This window comes from Pezoporus flaviventris, unplaced genomic scaffold (genome assembly GCF_033815535.1).
Source record: "Pezoporus flaviventris isolate CSIRO_AGI_PZ_B2104156 unplaced genomic scaffold, CSIRO_AGI_Pfla_v1 ptg000031l, whole genome shotgun sequence".
Lineage (NCBI taxonomy): Eukaryota > Metazoa > Chordata > Aves > Psittaciformes > Psittacidae > Pezoporus > Pezoporus flaviventris.
The window spans coordinates 40,019,021-40,025,338 of record NW_026892579.1 but is presented as its reverse complement, the minus strand read 5'-3'; positions in this window follow the sequence as shown (position 1 = coordinate 40,025,338).

Below are 6,318 nucleotides of genomic sequence, written 5' to 3'. Positions count from 1 at the left end.
ACAGGATATGGTGTTACAAAAAGGGACATACGACTAGTCCTTGCAGGCTTCTGATGGTACATCTTCCACCTTCCATGTTTTTGTTCATTCTTTGAGTGTGCACAGTGAGTGTTCCTACAATAAAACTGTTTGGGTTATGTGCTTCAATTGACATGCATTGCTTTAAAAAATAATTGTATCAAATCCATTTTCTTCATGCAGTCACTTTGAATTGCTGTCAAAGTATTGTGTGGCAGGATTCTACATAAACTCATATGCTTCTTAATCAGTGTTTTGGTTTCATAATTTCTTCCCCTCCCCCATGCATTTGTTACTGATCCTTTATTTGTTTCATAAAGGTGTTCAGCTCCTAAGTGCTCTCTAGTGAAGACGTTTTGGTACTGACGTGTTAGCAGTCAGCTGTATCTGCTCATTTAGGAGCTGCTTGCTTTGCTGTCTTCTGGAATGCTGTCTTTGCTCACGCTACATTGTCAGCTAACGCTGTTCTCTTGTTCCCTTCTTTTTGCAGCTTGTCAAGAGAGAGCTGCCAGTTTTCTGTACCAGAACAGTATCTGGTCCTTGTATCGAGAGTGTAGCTTGATTTATTAACTGCTCTTTCTAATGTCTGTCAAGTTGAGCAAATTCTAGCGGTCTCCTGTTCATTGCATGTACATTTTGCATAAAAGAAAGTCCTGAAACTGCAACATCAGCTCTTGAACTTCAATAATAATGAATGCAGCATCACCTTTCTTCATGCTATTCCTTCCAGAATTTGGGCAACTATATGTTTTGGAGGGGTGGGGAGGGAGAATGAAAGGGGAATAGAATGATGGTACAAAAAAGGAATAGACTGTAATTCTCTAAATGCTTTTGCCTAGTGTCCCCCTTCCAGGTAAATGCCGCTACAAGTACAACACCCAGGCTGATAAGGCACACTCATGCAGTAACACGGTTTCCAGCTCCTGGAGATAATTTACACCTAGTTGAATGTTGCTCCACCTTGTGTGAGAGTACCTGCGCCGGGGCTGAGGAAACACTGGGCAGACCAGCACTGCTTACCCTTTTCAAGCCAGATGCACAACTGACAATGCCATCTAAGACACTTTGTAAACCAATGGTGTCTGCTTATGTTAGAGGTTAGATTTTCATATGCTGAACATGGTTCTATACAGTAAATCCTGTGGGACAGAGGTACTGTCTTAACCTCTACAACAAACTTCACAGTACTGCGTTAATAATTTCAACTTCTTAGTATTTTCAGAACATTAAAAGAGAGTTCTTACTCTTCTGCTGGATGGGTGATGATATTGGAGATGGCACTTCATGCTAAGTTGCGGTCTTTTGAAGTGTTTGTGTTATAACTCAGTTGAGCAACAAACATGGAGTTTTGTAATTTTTCAGGGTCTTTGTTGAAATGAGTAATGTCAACAAACACAGGGTTTTCTTTTCCTCCTCTCAGTCTAGTTGCAGCATTCTCTTTGTGATGGCAGGCTCCTTGTTGTACCAGGAGAAAAATTGCTTTATGATTCTGTGAAACAGAACACTTGCTACTTTGCACCTGACTTTTTTTGTGCAGTACAAAGCAGTGTAGGGAGACCGCAGTAAGTCTGGGGTTGTGGAGGTGGATTTTTGTGGGAGGAAGGTGAAAGCTTTTGACTAGACACACAGACACAACAGAAAAAAAGCCAGTAGAAATACTGATTTGGAATATAAGAATTCACATGAGCACACAAAATACGCTGATGTTTTAAGTGTTAGTGTGGTTTTCAAAGTAATAGTAATGTCCTGAATATGTCTGCCTCCTGCCACTTAAAATTATCTTCCCTGTCAGACCAAGAGAGTAGATCGGGCAATAAATCATCATATATAGAAAAAGCACAAACTGAAATGTATTCCCAGCATTACTAGCAGATGCCACACTTGAGATCCCGTTTCTACGACTGCCATCCTGGACTCTGTAACAAGAACTAGCTGCCCTCCTTCGTGTGAGTGTAGCTAGATGACATGATTGCTGAAAGCTTCAGCAATTATAGCCTGGCCAGCTTTCAGATGAATAAAATGCCAGTGTGGGAAGGGTGAAATGTTAGTAGCAGCTTTGGATTACTGCCATGATATTTTCCACTACGCTGCGAAGACTCCATCTTGCTAGAGGAATGCCTTTGCCATCTTCTGCCAAAATCCTTAAATCCATAAACAGACCCAAGGATATCTGGTTAATAAAGTGTAGCCTCAAACTAGGCAATCAAGTATTTAAAAACTTACATTTCTGTATATGCAAGCCTGTGTAAGGGAAGTTTGTTTGCAGCATAGGATCTGTGAGCTGGTATGAGTGCAAAAATTCCCAAGCTGAGATTCTGTAAATGCCATTAGAAGTGGCTCATAAGCTCTTTTATTGCAAATGATGTTCTTGGTTGTCCATCTCTTCACTTAGTTAAATCCTCATTCCTGCTGTTGTGGTCGTCATAATTGTAAAATCCCTCTACTTTGGAAACAAAAGGAAAGTTTGTAAAACCTGCTTGGGGGGAGAAGGGGTGGGGGCTTAGGCCTTGGCTTCAAATTACATTTGACTGCTGATCTTGTTATTGCTGAGCAGATGCTGGGTATTTCAGATTTGTTGTAAATCTGTTGGAAACAATAAAAGGGGCTCATTACGGCCCTGTAAGGGGGAGGAAGAGAAGAAGAGAGATTTGTTCCTATGCTCTAAATTACTTAAATATCAAGAAAACTGATGTGTTGCGGCAAGGGAGCAATAAAGTTTGGTCTCAGCAGTGACAGCAGTAACAAAGCTGTACATTATAACATTCTTCACATAACGCAGTCTTCCAAAGATATTTTGTGCATGTGTAAGAGATACTATAGCTTCTGTAGTACAGGGTATATGAATCAGCCTAATTAAGTTTAGATTACAAAATAACTTGCATTTCAACTTGCGTTTCTACACACAGAACAAATTATGCCAGTGTGAACTGGGCAGCAGCAGAATGCTTTGTGGCTGGTTTATAAACTGACAGGAACAAGGATTTGCTGCTCTCTCATCCCTTCTGAAAAATCCAGACCTCCATAAAAACTGGGTTTTGCCCCATTAGCATAATTGCCATGGTTTCAGTACACAGGTGGTTTAAATTCCATTTATACAGCTAATTTGATTGGAATAAATAGTCTGAACAAGATCTTGCTATCTGATTTTGAAGGTGCCAGTACTTGGTGAGCATTTACTCATCACTTAATTCACTTTTAGTGTTAGAATTAACCAGTTGAACTACAGGACCTTGAGAATATAACTCAATTTTCATAGGTCAGGTCTTCAGTATGATTTTAGGCAAACTACTGGCATCAGTTTTAGAGGTACCAATGCAAAATATGTTTTTATTTTGTGGGTCCAAAGTATGTATATTTGTTAATATGTATCTATGCCAAAATGCATTAAATAAATGTTAGTGCTCAGTAAATAGTGTGTCAAGTGGAAATAGAAACCCTGTTGCTCTCATGGTTCTTTGTTGCTGTTAAGCTTTGCTTGAGAGATGGTTGACGTTTCTATCAGTGGAACAGGAGAAACGCAGCATTGCTGGGAAAGTTTGCGTACAGTCGTTGCAGCTAGAGGCAATTTAACTGCTAGTCCATAGTTTTGCTATTCCATTTTGACCCTTCCCTCAATTTTTATCCCTTCCCTCAATTTTTATCCCATCTGTGACAGGTCAAATAATGAGCAGTGGGAAGCAAAACGATGGCTTTTGCTAGGCCCACTCTTAATTACTTACCGAGTTCAAAACTACTCTGCTATAAAACTTGTGTTCCTACAAGTGTGTTTCTAAGATTCCAGTTACTCTCATGCTCTGTTGCTTGCCCTTCCTTCCCATCCTGTCCTTCTGAGGATCTGGAGCAAGGGATGGGCATGCTATATGTTGGTGACAAGATGCTGTTCTTGAAGGCACAGATGGTTCTTGTCTCTTGCACCTTGAAAGTACTCGTAGGCAGGGGATCGCCTCTGCTCTCAGGTGCAAAGTGTGTGGGATCAGTCAGATGATCACTACTGAAAGTGCACTGTAAGGCAAGAGAATAACAAAAGGAAGAGAGCCCATAGGTCAAAGCAGTATTGAATGTAAACACTGCTGTCTCTTAACTATTACCTCCAGAGTGGAAAGAGCTTAAAATATATTGTCACTTAAAACAGTGATGCAGGGATGTGCAGAGGAACCTTGCACGTTCAGCCTTCAGATCGTGGATCTCTTCTGTGGTCAAGGCTGAAAAGAGGTTTGTAGCTCCATGTATGTGGTGCTCCCTTCTTCTACAAGCAATGAGACAATACACTTGTGCTGTTCTGTATCAAGTGTGCATGGTCACCTCTGGTGGAGTTGTGGAATGTGGTTCAAAATCAGCTTTGATAACTTCTTTAATAATTACTATATTTATGGAAATAATAATATAAATGGAGAAGGAAGCCTTAAGTGTGCCAACCTAACCAAGCAGAGGCTTTTGCTTCAAAGCGGGACAACATGTGCTGTGGTTTATGTACTTAAAATAAGACTGGAGGAGACCCCCTAGATCATCACATCCCACTCGGTCCCATCACAGGCACTACAGAGCAGCTTTGTCAAGCCTTATATTTAGATTCTTTTCCTTCTTTGCTACTGGAAGCCAGTTCCAGGTCCTCACCCTGCTGATAGCTAGAAATCCAAATAGCTTACTCCTAGGCACTTTATACCCACTTGTTTTTGTGTCAGTGCTGCCTGCTAGCTAAAATCCAGTGAGCATTATGCTGTCAGGAGATCTGCACAGAGAGAAACGTTGATCAATAGATCAGTGTGCTCCAGGAGCCTTCTGTGGTAGGCAGGGATGGTAGGAATTGCAGAGCTTTGGTATATCTGTAACAGTAACTGGTTTTCAGAGGCAGGTCCTAATGCTGCACATCCTTTGACTCAAGGTTTTGCTGATTTTAGTTGGGATTCTGTTTCTAGATGGACTGCAATAGTTAGATTTGTATTTTATCAATGATTATTTGGCTGGTAAGGGGAGCATTTTGGTTTGGTGTGTGTACAACATCTATGTTGCAAAGGGAAAAAAGAGCTGAGAGAGGGGGAATCTCTAAATTCTCATTTTAGTTCCTTAACAGAATGATCTTTAACAGCATGGGCATTGACATTGCAAGAAATAACTGACTTATTTTCTTTTTCCAAATTGCTGCTGCTTATAAAAGCAGATCACTTGTTACTTGACTGTCTTAAAAGATAAAAGTTATTAGTTGTTGGCAGGAAACGTTGCTTGTCTGTCTTGATTGATGGGTCAACTGTAAATACTATTTTTGTCCAATTAGAACCAGAAGGAAAAGGATGGATTGTTCTTGTTCAAGGTGCTTCAGTTTTTAAAAGGTGCTCAAGCCTTCCACATGTAACAGTATTTTTTTTCAGGCAAATACAAAAATGAGATCAGTATCAGCATTCTGGAACTTCACACTTTATTCCTTTACTTTCTAAATTTCAGTTGTCAAGACAACTAGGTAGGCCTCATTACTGAGTAATAAATCTCTAAAATGCAAGAGTGCCATAGGAAAAATAATGAAAAAGAAAACAAACTGTTCAGTGGATTTGTAATGCTGGAACATTTTGTGGGGAATACCCACAAAAGTGCTATAATGTAGTGTGTTCTTCCATCAGTAATCACATCTCTCCTCATCAAATGGAATCTAGAAACCTGTAACTTCAAGAAAACCATTGAAAACTGTCATGTCAGAGAGGATCTAATAATTGATTTTATTACAGTAAAGTTTCACAGCTGTGCTGTGGAGAGCATTATGTACACAAGCATGCAGAAAAGTCATGTCCCTAGGAACTCACACCTGACATGCTAACTAAAGCCCATTTAACTTAACACAAGGTCAAGAATTACTTTGTAAAATAATGAAATGCAGAGTGCTGTCATGCATGTGCATGATAAAAGCTTGATAATGACTCCTGGGGTTTTAGTAGAGGTGGAATAACCTTGTCATCTGCTTATAGTCTTGAGTCTTATTTGTTGGAGACAAAAGGAAAAGCAATGTGGATTAATTTGTAGATTTAATAAGGCAGCTGTGGAGAGTAACTTGTGTAATTCCTGAATTTGGAAGCATCTGAGAACACTTCTTCTGTTGGAGATGGGGAAAAGGCATCTTTCACCAAGAAAATCTTATGGTTCCTCTCGTGGGACCTAAAAAGCACTTGTACTTGAGGTTGTACTGGTTGTGATCTTTCCAGAGTTCTACAGAAGAAATTACTCAGTTTGTCATGATGAGCGTATTTCTGAACTCCTGCATTTCTGCTGAGTTCCTCAAATGCTCTTCGGTCTTCTCCAAGGAAAATGTTGCAG